Below are 13,782 nucleotides of genomic sequence, written 5' to 3' on the forward strand. Positions count from 1 at the left end.
AATAAACCTCTTTTATCAATCTAGGTTTTCGGGCCTGTAAATTCATTTACAGGGGACACTCGCCGCCGCTAGAACTCATTTAACTTTGTATCCTTGCGCTGAATCGAAAGGGGTTGCAGGGGAGCTCCATTTGACTCCCTGTACCCCAAACCTGCCACTAGACCTCAACAAAAATATTTCATTTTCAGAGTTTCATTTCATCTTTGTGGATAACCTAAATCTCTTCAGATACAGAAAGAATGAATTTTGCCTTTGTCCTTAGTGGAAACTAAGACAAATTAGTTATTAATATATCTCATATTGTATAAAAGTTATTATTTCATTTTCCCTTAACTACTTCATTTTTAGTCACATTTTTTTTTTAGAATTTTGCCCACTTTGCCACTAAACCTAACCTTCCATAGTTCCCTAATGTGCTTTTGGAATTACTTTAAATATTTATTAATGGATTTCTCTGTCTTGATTTATCTATTGCATCATGAATTCTGAGAGTTTAGATATTAGGATCAATTTAAAAATATATATATATAGTCCCAAATTACAGTACAATTCTATATCTTTTGAAAGTACTAAATTATTATTTATTTGAGGTTAAATAGCATGCATTCATTTTAATTTCCTTCATATATACATTTTTTCAGATTTAATTATATCCCATTGCTTTCTTTTTAATTTAATCTAAGTTCTCATCATTTTTGAATCAGGAAAATTGCAGCTTATAACTTAATCTTATTATATGTGTGTGTATATGTTGAGCTACTAAATGTACAATTTTTTTAAATGCCATATAGGGGAAATAAAAGGTTAAAAAATAGGAGACACATGAAACAACATGTGTTTTCTATTATGAAACATTTTATTGCAAATAAAAATCAATTTCAATAGTTTAAATACTGTTATAAAATATATTTGAAATACTTCAAAATTCATTTGTGCTTATTTTTGTGTCCTCTTGCCAATTTCCTATCAGTTTTAAAAGCCCTTTATATTTTAAGATACTCTGGTCTGTTTTCCCATCATTTGCAAACTCCTTAAATGTATTTTCCTCCAAAAAGGTGACAAGGGAAATATCTCAAAAATGCTTTAATTGGCATCTTTACTCAATTTCATATGCCCAAATATATTCTGCTTCTAATTATTGTTTCAACATATTGAAGGTTAAAATGATTTCAACAGTAAGGGATGCTAGTTTTTATACAATATCCATGTTATACATATACCATATACATATACATATACATATACATATACATATAAATATATATATATATATATACATATATATATATATATATGTATATGTATTCAGAGCAATTTAGGAACTAAGTTTTAGAAACAAGCCATATTAAATAATCAAAATTGTGATTACACAGGTATTTTTTTTAAATGAAGAAAACGTGAAGTAGCTTGTATTCCAAATGTGTCGTTACAAAAGATTACTTTGGGTTCGTTCGTGTGTGGAGTTGGGGTATATGCTTCTTAATAAAAACTGTCCTAATCATTCTATCAACTTTAAATGCAACTGAAATGATTAAAAATTACTCTCCTTTCATGGCCAGAGTGCAAAACTAAATGAAGAGCTTACAGATATTTCTGGGATTTTTTGCAGATATTATGGAGAATCAGAACAGTTGGCAGTTGGAGTGGTGGCAATCAAAGGGGTGGAAAGCGAATATTTTCTAGCAATGGATAAAGAAGGAAAACTCTATGCAAAGGTATGAATAAAATTGGTAATAATTGTAAATGCTCAGTGCTTCAAATTTTACTAGAAAATATCTTATCTGATTTTTATGATTATGCCTCCTGAGATAAATCTTCTAAAAGATTAAAGTATTGTTATGGCTTCCCATTTTGTATATATTTTATTTTTGTTTTATTTTTGGTTTTGATAAATATTTTAAAAATTAAGCGTATTAGTAAAACCATTGTTTTTGGTCAGGTCCACTCATTACTGTTATCATTTTATCTGTCATATGGAAATTCTTACCTCTATGTCTTTGGACAATTAGTTTGTAACCTATAATCTCAGAGAGCTATTTGGGGCTTTGAAGTCAAGGAAATAATTTGACCTTGGATTCATGCCATTAGAGTCAATATTTGAACCTATGTGGTCCTGATTTAAAGGATTATCCTCCATTTATTTACCAAGTTATCTTTGAAAACCTAACAATTTTATATACTTACATATATATATGTATCTATAGATACATATATATATCTATATATACTCTATATATATATATATATATATATATATATATATATATATATATATATATACACATACGTAAGTGTGTGTGTATACCTACCTATTTAGTATCTAATGGTAGCCATCTCAAAAAGGAATTTATACGATAATTTTGTTGTTATATAAAAGGAATAGAAATTTGTGAATAGCAGATTTGCAGTTTTGTGTGAAATCATCTTTTTTTAAAAACTATACTTTGTTGGAAATGATTGTATTATTCCATATATTAAAAAAATTTAAAAGTACAATGCATTTGCAAGAAAATAAAGAAAAATCATATATATATATATATGCCACTGATAAAAACACAAAAACCAAATCAAAACCCTACTTTTGCTACATATAGTAAAATTTGACTTCTGCATGTTTTTATTAATAATCCTCATGAAGAAATTTTAAAAAAAGAATTATACAAAGAGCATTGAATTTGGAGTTTGAGAATTTTGGTTTGAATCTCAGCTTAGTTATTTTCTGTTTTGGTGACCTTGAGTAGTCACTTAAATAGTGTCTTCAGCTGTAAAATTGGGGAGGAACAGACCATTTGACCTTTAAGGTCACTCCCAGCTCTAAATCTCTGAGTTCATTTCTTAGCAATAATTTATTAGCTGTGAATTAAAGAAATGAACTCAAAGGCCTATAGAAAGGTTCTATGTGAATTTTAGAAAGACAGTGTGCCTGAGCAACAAGAGGACCAACTTTAGAATCTGAAGTCCTTGGTTGGAGTCCCACCTCTCCCATATGCTGTGCTCTCCTATATGGTTTGTTTGAAACATTAAGCAAGTCACACTAAACACTCCTCTGCTATAACAAATGAGAATCTTCCCTGCAGAAATGAGCTTGGTGGCAATCTGTGAACTATTTCCCTGGACAGATTAAAGGAATGGTCGTCTTACAACAAATACGAGAGAAAAATTTGCCTTTTCATGGAACTGTTGCTATGTGTTCCCAATAGATACAGATCACTGAATATTGATTTCTTTAAATAAACATAAAATCAAAAGTCTGCTGCATAGATAAAAAGCAAAATTTTCAACCTGATCATCTCATTTAAAAAGTGCTTCTTTCACCAGCTGATTTACTTGGAAGTCACCATCATTTTGCAGATCAGACAAGAACTCTACCTTTAAGGTTGAATTTTTATGTTTTCATTCTCTCTGATGTTTCCTACTTGTGCTTCTTCTCATTATATAAAGCACTTATTGTACTTTTCTTTTTTAAACAGAAAGTCTGCAATGAAGATTGCAACTTCAAAGAATTCATTCAAGAAAACCATTACAACACATATGCTTCAGCAAAATGGACACACAGTGGAAGAGAAATGTTTGTTGCAATAAATCAGAAAGGGTCCCCTGTAAAGGGCAAAAAGACGAAAAAAGAACAGAAGACAGCCCACTTTCTTCCTATAGCAATCACCTAACCCCATATAGGACATAAGGAACCAGTTCCAGCAGGAAGATTTCTTTAAGTAGACTTGTAAAAAGTAACTAAGAAAGGCTGGAAAACTACTGAAAAATACAAAAACAAAAACTGAACAAGCTGGACTTGCACGTTTATGTTTATTTTAAGAGACTGCATTAAAAGAAAGATTTGAAATTATACACAAAATCAGATTTAGTAACTAAAAGTTGTAAAAAATTTTAAACGAAGTTGTACAATCATGATGTTAGTAAGAGTAACATTTCTTTCTTAAGTTAATTTACCCTTAAGAGTAAGTTGCGACTTGATTGATGAATATTATTTAAAAAATCTCTATCTGCTTATTAAAATGGCTGCTATAATAATTAAAAAAAGCAGAGGGTGTTATGTAAAATATGTTGGACTTAGAGGCTGCTGGAATGATATGTCAGATCATCAAGTCAATGCTACCTGTGGAAGTTGAGCAAGGTTTGAGATGTTTTCCAGTGAAGAAATTTGAAATCCCATATATTCTACCCAGAAAAAAAAAAATCAATGCTCTTAAAATTGCAGTAGTGAAGCAAAAACCTAGTTTGAAAAATAGATTGTAATAATAGGGGAAAAAACACTCATAAGTATGAATACAAACAGTAATGCTGCTCAATTTAAAAGGGTATTTCTTAGAGGTTGTTTCACAATCTTGTATATAAAAACCATAACAGTAATAATACCATGTACTTCATCTCACTTTCTACAAAGTAGCATATTATAAACTCAAAAAATTAAAATTCAGACATCATTAGGTTTTTTTTATGTAACATAATCTATCTTTTGTATAATTCCTGTTAGGGCATATGGCTTTTTGAATATTGTTCTTCCCACCGATACTCATGCTTTTTCTGTTGTTACCAGCATTAAACTTTATCTTAAGTTGTATTTGAACGTTATTGTTTTAAGTTATTTAAGTTTATGTTATTTATAAAAAAAACTTATTAAGTTGCATCTGTTTCATATGCTTTTAATTCTAAAGGAATAACAAAATGGTCTGGCTCAGCTGCATGTTTTTCCCCCCTATGACCAGACACTAAGTCTAGTACACAACACTCATGCCAGCAAACACTGGATGGCAGACAAAAATGACAGCCTGCAGCAATTCCTACAATGGATGTCTCACAGGGAACAAGACAAAAATGTGAAAAATATTTTGCCACATACTCTTGCCAATGAAGTTGGATAGTTCAGTTGAAATCACAGCAGATAAAAAAGTTAGAATTTAGAAATAATCATTAATTCAAACTTTGAGAATGAAAGGAGTAACCTATTTTAAAAACAAAGACATAATCAAAATAACAACATTACGTGTCTTCAGTTTCCAAAAAAGACTTAGATGTGGCCCATAGAAGTAAATGATCTTTTCCTATAAAGTGCTTCACATAGAGTTCTCAGTTTCATTATGGAGGTAGTACCCAGAGCAAGACTAACATATAAGTGGGAAAGCATGGCCAGCTAAATGATAAAATTTTAGGAACACCATAAAATCCTACCTGAGCAATGATTGCCCCAAGAGATAACCTTCTGGGACCCAACTTGGTGTACTTAAAATGACATTGAATTTAAAGAGTCAAGAGAGAATTCTATAGCCAGTATCAATCTAGTAATTTTAAGTAATGTTTCTAAGGCTCAGCTTTTAAATCCTTAAAATGAAGGGATTTAGACTAAATGATCTCCAATGCCCCTTCTAGTTCTAACACTGAATGATTCTTGGCCCAAAATTCACACTAACAGAATAAAATTTAGGATTAGACAAAAAAATCAGGGACATTGTCTCTACCAGGTTATTGGGGAAAAGGCTATACTTATGTGAAAACAGAAGGAAGATTCAGAATTTACTCTAACTTTTCTCTATTTGAAATATTAACTCATATTATTGATTAATTATCATCAAGGTAGACATAAACATAGATAAGTACCTATGAATAGAAAGAAATTACAGTGACAAGTCTTCCATTCCAATTATTATTATTATAGATTTTATGATGTATAATTTCAGTTTTAATTGGCTATGAGTAAAAATAACTGGATATTTTATTTAGAAACTGATAAATTATTAGATGGTCTATTTTATATTTTGTCATATTGAAATATATTTTATGTATTTTAAGCAGGTCCATTGTATTTTCTGGGGCTCATGTATAAAACAATGCTTTCACACTTAAATTGTCTATCTCACTTCCATACACATATTCTGGGAAATAAAATGAATAATGTTCTGATTTTAAATCTCTTGTGTCATTTGACCTGGCTTAAACCATGAAGCCTTTATAACTATGTATGACCAGGTCTATAGGTAATTACTGAATTAATTCTATCATAGTAGCTCAAAAGATCTCCTTAAAGGGATGATAAACAAATTAATGGAATTAATTCTGTTGTTCACCTAAGGAAAACAAGATTCATGGGATTCAAAGTTACCTTGTCTTTATTTCTTCATCTACAAAATAAAGGAGTTGGATGCTATTGCCTCTAAGGTCCCTTTCAGCTTTAAATCTATGATTTTGCGACTTTAACCACATCTGTACTCAAAATATTATATGAAGAAGTAGAAATGGTATTTAAGAAAAATGAAATTGGAAAGAAGTTAGTCCAAAATGTGTATGTGTATTCTCTTTGTGTATGTATATATTATGTGTATATATATATAATGTGTATATATATATATATATATATATGTGTGTGTGTGTGTGTGTGTAGTGTGTGTTTGAATATAAACATATATATGTGTAAAGGGATGAAACTCTTAAAAGGTGTGTTTGAATGGACAACTGAGCACTTAAGGCTAATTACCTATTGGACAATGATTCTATTAGCATAAGTTTAGAAAAATGGTCCTTCTCACTATTTCCTGCTGGCTCCATGTTTAGTATATACAGATAATTGTAGGAAGGATTAGAGGGTAGAGTGAGACAAGCCAGACTTACTTTTCAGCAGGACGAGGAGGAGAAAGGTTGGTGGTGAGCCTGTGGCAGTTTATCTGTCTCCTTCACTTCTCCCCCTAAAGACCAAGGACTTTATCCTGACTCCAGCTGTTCTTGCTTCCAGGGAGCTAGCCCTGACTTTACATTTATATATATATATATATATGAAATGAGTTGAAATTGAAAGTTTGAAAGCAGGTATCAGTCCTTGAGTAATTTGAAGGAGGAGCAAACTCCCAAAGAATCACAAAAATCATAAATTGTAATACTATTGAAAAAGTGAAATAAGTAAATTTTCAATTCACACCTCTTCTTTCTTCTCTACAAAATGTTTAAAAAAATTATCTATGCATTCATTAAAGGAAGTTTCAATGAAAACATATAAAGTAGAAAGGCAAGCTCTTGGAGATTTTTCTGAAGGAGTCCATAATTTAAAGATTCGTATCAATCTGTTGATGAGGAGGATATATTTTTTTTGCCTGCTGATTTTTTAATGTGATTTTTAAAAATTTTATAATTATAACTTTTTTTGACAGTACATATGCATGGCTAATTTTTTTTTTTTTACAACATTATCCCTTGCACTCACTTCTGTTCTGAATTTTCCCCTCCTTCCCTCCACCTCCTCCCCTAGTGGCAGGCAGTCCCATACATGTTAAATATCCTAGATACAATATATGTTGTGCAGAACTGTATTTCTTGTTGCACAGGAAGAATTGGATTCAGAAGGTAAAAATAACCTGGGAAGAAAAACAAAAATGCAAGTAATCCACACTTATTTCCCAGTGTTCCTTTTCTGGGTGTAGCTGATTCTGTCCATCATTGATCAGAATTAGATCTTCTCTTTGTCGAAGATATCCACTTCCATCAGAATACTTCCTCATATTGTATTGTTGAAGTGTATAATGATCTCCTAGTTCTGCTCATTTCACTCAGCATCAGTTCATGTCTCTCCAAGCTTCTCTGCATTTATTCATTCTGCTGGTCATTTCTTTCAGAACAATAATATTCTATAACATTCATATACCATAATTTATCCAATCATTCTCCAAATGATGGGCATCCATTCATTTTCCAATTTCTAGCCACTACAAAAAGGGTTGCCACAAACATTTTGGCACATACAGGTTCCTTTCCCTTCTTTAGTATTTCCTTGGTATATAAGCCCTGTAGTACCACTGCTGGATCAAAGGGTATGCACAGTTTGATAACTTTTTAGGCAAAATTCCAGATTGCTCTCCATAATGGTGGGATTCTTTCACAACTCCACCAACAACGCATCAGTATCCCAGTTTTCCCACATCCCCTCCAACATTCATCATTATTTGTTCCTCTCATTTTAGCCAATCTGACAGGTGTGTAGTGGTATCTCAGAGTTGTCTTAATTTGCATTTCTCTGATCAATAGTGATTTGGAACACTCTTTCATATGAGTGGAAATAGTTTCAATTTAATCATCTGAAAATTGTCTATTCATATCCTTTGACCATTTATCAATTGGAGAATAGCTTTGCCTGCTGATTTAAATATAGAACTTGAATAAATAGAACAAACTGTAATCTAGATGACTTTCCACAGATGAAGTGTCCTTCACATATACAACAAAATTATGTAAGTTGTGATAGCTACAAAGAAAATTCTGTTCAATAATTTGCTAAGTATCCAACCGAAGAGAAGTGTTAAATAGAGAAGTCAAAAATGATTTTTTCCCTTAGAGTGGAAGATACTTATATAAAATTCAAATAAAAGGATTTCCACTGGAAGTGATATTCAATATGCCATTTAAAAAGAGCATGTTTTCCCATAAATCTTTATTTAAAAAGCTATTCAATGTGTATCATCCCATAAATACAACTAAGTTTCCTTGGTGTGATCCAAGTAATCAAGAGATTAAACATTCACACTGGAGAGTGAAGTAGATGAAAAAATATATATTGTTGAAATATTCAGTTAAGCACACATACAGAATTTTGTGTTAGACAGTAAGGGAATGCAATTTTCATGTAAGAGATATCTCCTGAGCTTATTAAGTTTATAGTCTACTATAATTATATATATGAATAGGGAATTATTCAGAGGGCAACAGAGAGACACATAGTGTCTATACACAACATATTGTAAACAAGTTATTTATCAGAAATGGTGTGAAGGATATTATCAAAAAGAATGTGAAAAAAGAAGATAGGCTGATTATGAAGAGAAGTTGAGGGAGAGACGGTGACAGCTTGTGTGGTCCACTGGTATCCCCCCCAATATGAAGAGAACATGAGGAACCCTTTAAGTACCATAGCTGGACCACCAATGGTGAATTTATGGAAAAACATACACAATAGTTATATATGATAAGCAGACATGATATTTTGATTGGTGTAACTGCAGGAAATTCCCATATTGATGGAGTAATAGATTCACAGAAATGTGGGAGACCTTGTGGAGAGAGAAAAGAAGCTGCTTAGGCAGGGAACAGAAGCCAAAAATTTTTTAAAAATCCATAACATTTAGTATCTTGGCCCTTTTTGCCACTAGTTTGAAATATCCCTGAAAGATGTCAACTGACAAACCTTGGTGAGTGAAAATTAATTCAACTTGAGTATATCTTGGAAAAATTCATTTTTAATATATCTTATTATATTACTGTATTAAAGGTTTTTCTTTATCTTCTATATTCCTTAATAACATCTGCATATACATTCTCCTTAAGTACTTGATTATTGAGTTTGCTGATAAACACAACTATTTGACTTATGGTTTAAAATGTAACAAAAGTATCTGGAATAATTTTTTTTTTGTATCCAGTTTTATCCAAAATTCTCTTGTTGATAGAGCTAAAAGCTAAAAACTGGGGAAAATTTAAGAAAACTATACTTTGCAAAACATTATCTTCACACTGATGTTAAAAGTCTTAATGTGGTAATAGACTACAAAAAGAAATGAGCATTAAGAAGTTCAGTCTTGTAAATAATTTAATAATGCATTGGCTCTGGGAAACTGGCTTGTAAATCCTGAGGCATTCCAGATACTGAAATTCTATAACTGCTTACATTCCAATCCTAAAAAGGGAGATATTTTGCTTTTTTGTTTAGAAATCAGATTTTAACTATCCACTGTCTATTTCATTAAAATAAAAACAAAAAGTTCTCTTAATTCTAGAGGAAATCTGTAGTCAGTTGGTGACACTACAGACAGCAAGAAAAAAAAATTATGTTTTTAGCAATCTAGAGCAGGGGCTCTTTACCCTTTTTGGTTTTTGGACCCTTCTGGCAGTCTATAGACCCCTTTTCAGAATAATGTTTTTAAAAATTATAAAATAAAAGACACCAAATTACAAAGAAAACTAAATGTTACTGAAAATAAAGGTGCAAATTTTTCTCCCATCAAAGTTTACGCAATCTATCCATAGATTCTTGTGGGTTAAGAATGTATTCTGGATGAAGAAATTCTAATACAGTCCTAGAAAATGTCCATTCTACTGTTTATTCATATAATTCAATTGGAAAAAGTGAAAGCTAAAGTAAAGGATAAATAGTCTGTGCACTTCACTGCTACCCACACAGTGTTCAGAGATGTGCAGGAAGATTCCAAGCAGGTGGATATCCTGTGGGCAATTTGTGATAGAGAAGGAAAAAGATTTCTATAGTTCCTACTATGTGCCATTAACTGTGCTAGAGCTTTACCAAAAAAAAATGTCTGGATTGATCCTCACGACAATCCTACAAAGTAGGTGATAGTATCCCCAGTCATACATCTAGAAAGTGTCTGAAGCTAGACTTGAACTTATTTCTTCCTGATTTCAGGGCCAACACTCCACTCAGTCTGCTACCTGGTTGCTTGAAAGGACGTGGTAAATTGTTACACAATATGAGAAGGCACCAACAGGTCGTCATCTTGGAGGATGTACTTCTCTACCACTACCCTACCACCCAAATCTTCACATATGAAGGTTCTCCTTAAATAGTATCTGTTATGGGGCAGCTAGGTGGTACAGTGTGTAGAACACCAGTCCTGAAATCTGGAGGACTTGAGTTCAAATTTAGCCTCAGACACTTAACACTCCTAGGTGTGTGACCCTGGGCAAGTCATTTAACCCCAATTGCCTCAGCAAAAGCAAACACAAACAAACAAAAAAATAGTCTCTGTTAGAAGACAAGATTAGAAGGGAAGCAATAAACTGGGAAAACATTTTTATATTCAAAGGTTCTGATAAAGGCCTCATTTCTAAAATATATAGAGAATTAACTCAAATTTACAGAATACAAGCCATTCTCCAACTGATAAATGGTCAAAGTATATGAACAATTTTCAGATGAAGAAATTGAAACTATTTCTAGTCAATGAAAAGGTGCTCCAAATCACTATTGATCAGGGAAATGCAAATTAAGACATCTGAGATACGACTATATACCTTTCAGATTTGCTAAGCTGACAGGAAAAGATAATGACAAATGTTGAAGGGGATGTGGGAAAACTGGGACACTGACACATTGTTGGTGGAGTTGTGAATAGATCCAAATATTTGGGAGAGCAATTTGGAACTATACTCAAAATATTATCAAAATATGAGTACCCTTTGACCCAGCAGTGTTTCTACTGTACTTATATCCCAAAGAGATCTTAAAAGAGGAAAAGGGACCCACATGTGCAAAAATGTTTGTGGCAGCCCTTTTTCTAGTGGCAAGAAACTGGAAACTAAGTAGATGCCCATCATGGAGAATGGCTGAATAAGTTATGGTATATGAATGTAATAGAATATTATTGTTCTGTAAGAAACAACCAGAAGGATGATTTGAGAGAGGCTTGGAGAGACTTACATGAACTAATGTTAGGTGAAATGAGCAGAACCAGGAGATATACACTATCACAATAAGATTATATGAAGATTAATTCTGATGGACATGGCCATCTTCAACAATGAAATGATTCACACCAGTTCCAATTGTTCAGTCATGAAGAGAGCCATCTACACCCAGAGAGAGAACTGTGGGAACTGAGTGTGGAGCACAACATAGCATTTTCACTTTTTTTTTTGTTGCTTGCTTGAGTTTATTTTGCTTTTTTTTTTTTTTTTAAACTGGTTTGATTCTTCTTGTGTAGCACAACAATTGTATAGCTAGGTATGGATACATGAGATTTAACATATATTTCTACCATGTTTAACATATACTGGACTACTTGCAATCTAGGGGAGGACATGAGGGAAGGAGGGGAAATTGGAACACAAGATTTTGCAAAGGCTAATGTTGAAGAATTGTCAATGCATATGTTTTGAAAAATAAAAAGCTTTAATTAAAAAAGAAGTGGAAAGGTAAGGAATTAGTGGATAACTAAATAATATTAAAAATATTCTCTGTTAAAATTTAAATAACATTGAGGAGATTTTATTTGCTACAAACACCTCACTGAGTACTGGATGTTTTGTGATGACAAATGAGAGCAATTTCTAGAGAAGGATGACAAATGATACATTCATTTTCAGTAAGGGAAGAATGATGTTCTGAATTTGGATATTTAACTGGAGAAAAAGTGACTTCCTAATGGAAGAACCTATCCAGACAACCACCATTGAATGATATTGACAGAGAGACAGGCATTAAGAAAACTAATTGAATATGATTTCTAAAATGCTCTATTATAATCTCTGTTCTATCACTTGAGTTTTGCCATCTTTCAAATGAAAATCAGTTACAAAGATAGCTTTAAAAATTGAGCAAGAATCCTCTTTTTGAAAGTCAGCTTTTAAAGTTATATTCATTGAATAATACTTCTAAGGTATGTGCAACCAGAGATAAGCAACCTTTAAAGTAATCTAAGGAAATGGTATCAAACCCCAATGGGACTATTAAAGAGGATATAAAGATTCCTACGAGTTGTATATTGATGTAGGAAATCTTTTATTAACATTGTCTATGTTTTACTATATTTTTATTTATTTTATTGCAAATTTTCCTATCATATTTTAATCTAATAGCAGAGGAAGGGAGACTCACAGCAATGTGTAGCAGATGGGCTACATAATATGTATAACATATCTGAATAACGAAGTGTGTGTGTGTGTGTGTGTGTGTATTAAGGTGGAAGCAAGGAAATCAAACTGACTAGGCTTCAAGACTATTTATCTTGAAGCCACTGTTGTTAGTACTATAGAATCCTAGAAGTTTAGGACAGGGAGGGAACTTATCCTTTTGGTTCAATGTCCCCGTTTGACACATAATATTCAGATCCAAAAAATAGTAACTTGCTCAAACTCATAGTTTGCAGCAGAGCCAAGACTACAATTCAAATGTCTAGACTTCCAGAGTTCTCTCCAGTATTATGCTGTAAAAGAAGAATAATTCTCTTGGTCTTTCCTTTTCAGGTAGAATTTTTATAGGAACACAGAAAGTTAAGACATGAAGAGACTGGAAGGACTATCTAATCTCCTACTTGAACAAGAATTCTTTTTACAAATGTTCATCCTTAAGGAATTGTATATCCCTTTTTTGATCCCCTTCTTTTCTCTAATATGACAAAACAATATCACCACAAAAAAAAAAACGCCACAGAACACAAAACACATCTTAAAGAAAATTTTGTTGTCCTTATTTTCATCTCCATCTTCAAACTCATTCATCTTATATGTACTGGAAATGAATAGAAAAAATTCTAAATACAATAAGATATAATGCTATCAATATCAAGTCTCTGAAATGAAAGTATGTGTGTGTGTGTGTGTGTGTGTGTGTGTGTGTGTGTGTGTGAATAGTCAAAGTTTAGAAATGTTTTTAGGTTTTCTTTAAGTTGTAGAAGGTATTTTTGATGTCTTATTAGCCCATCACAAACTTAGTAGTCAGGACTAGTAAGGGAAGAGTTGAATATTATAAAATGGGTGATAGAGGTAATTTTTAAAGGTAGAAGGTAAAACGAGTAAAGAACATTAATTTTTTTTTTTTTTTTAGTTTTTATTTACCTGATATATGCATGGGTAATTTTACAGTATTGATAATTGCCAAACCTTTTGTTATAATTTTTCCCCTCCTTCCCCCCGCCTAGATGGCAGGTTGACCAATGCATGTTAAATATGTTAAAGTAAGAACATTAATTTTAAAAATATATCACTTTGAAACTTAAAATTATTTTTCTTGTTATTCTGAAGTCATATGATACTTATTATTATTAATTACTGTCTAGT

General features: G+C 32.0%; 1 protein-coding gene and 1 long non-coding RNA gene across 2 annotated transcripts in view; one reads left to right on the top strand and one right to left on the bottom strand.

Moving 5' to 3' along the window:
• Positions 1 to 5,914, top strand: part of LOC141557973 (uncharacterized) — an 89,389-nt gene extending 83,475 nt beyond the window's left edge. Inside the window, exons 3-4 of the long non-coding RNA XR_012486930.1 lie at positions 1,610 to 1,715; positions 3,471 to 5,914. This is a non-coding gene — a long non-coding RNA (uncharacterized LOC141557973). The remainder of the gene's footprint in view (positions 1 to 1,609; positions 1,716 to 3,470) is intronic.
• Positions 1 to 13,782, bottom strand: part of FAM227B (family with sequence similarity 227 member B) — a 312,350-nt gene that overhangs the window by 219,246 nt on the left and 79,322 nt on the right. The gene's annotated exons all lie outside the window — the stretch shown is intronic.

This window comes from Sminthopsis crassicaudata, chromosome 2 (genome assembly GCF_048593235.1).
Source record: "Sminthopsis crassicaudata isolate SCR6 chromosome 2, ASM4859323v1, whole genome shotgun sequence".
Taxonomy (NCBI): Eukaryota; Metazoa; Chordata; class Mammalia; order Dasyuromorphia; family Dasyuridae; genus Sminthopsis; species Sminthopsis crassicaudata.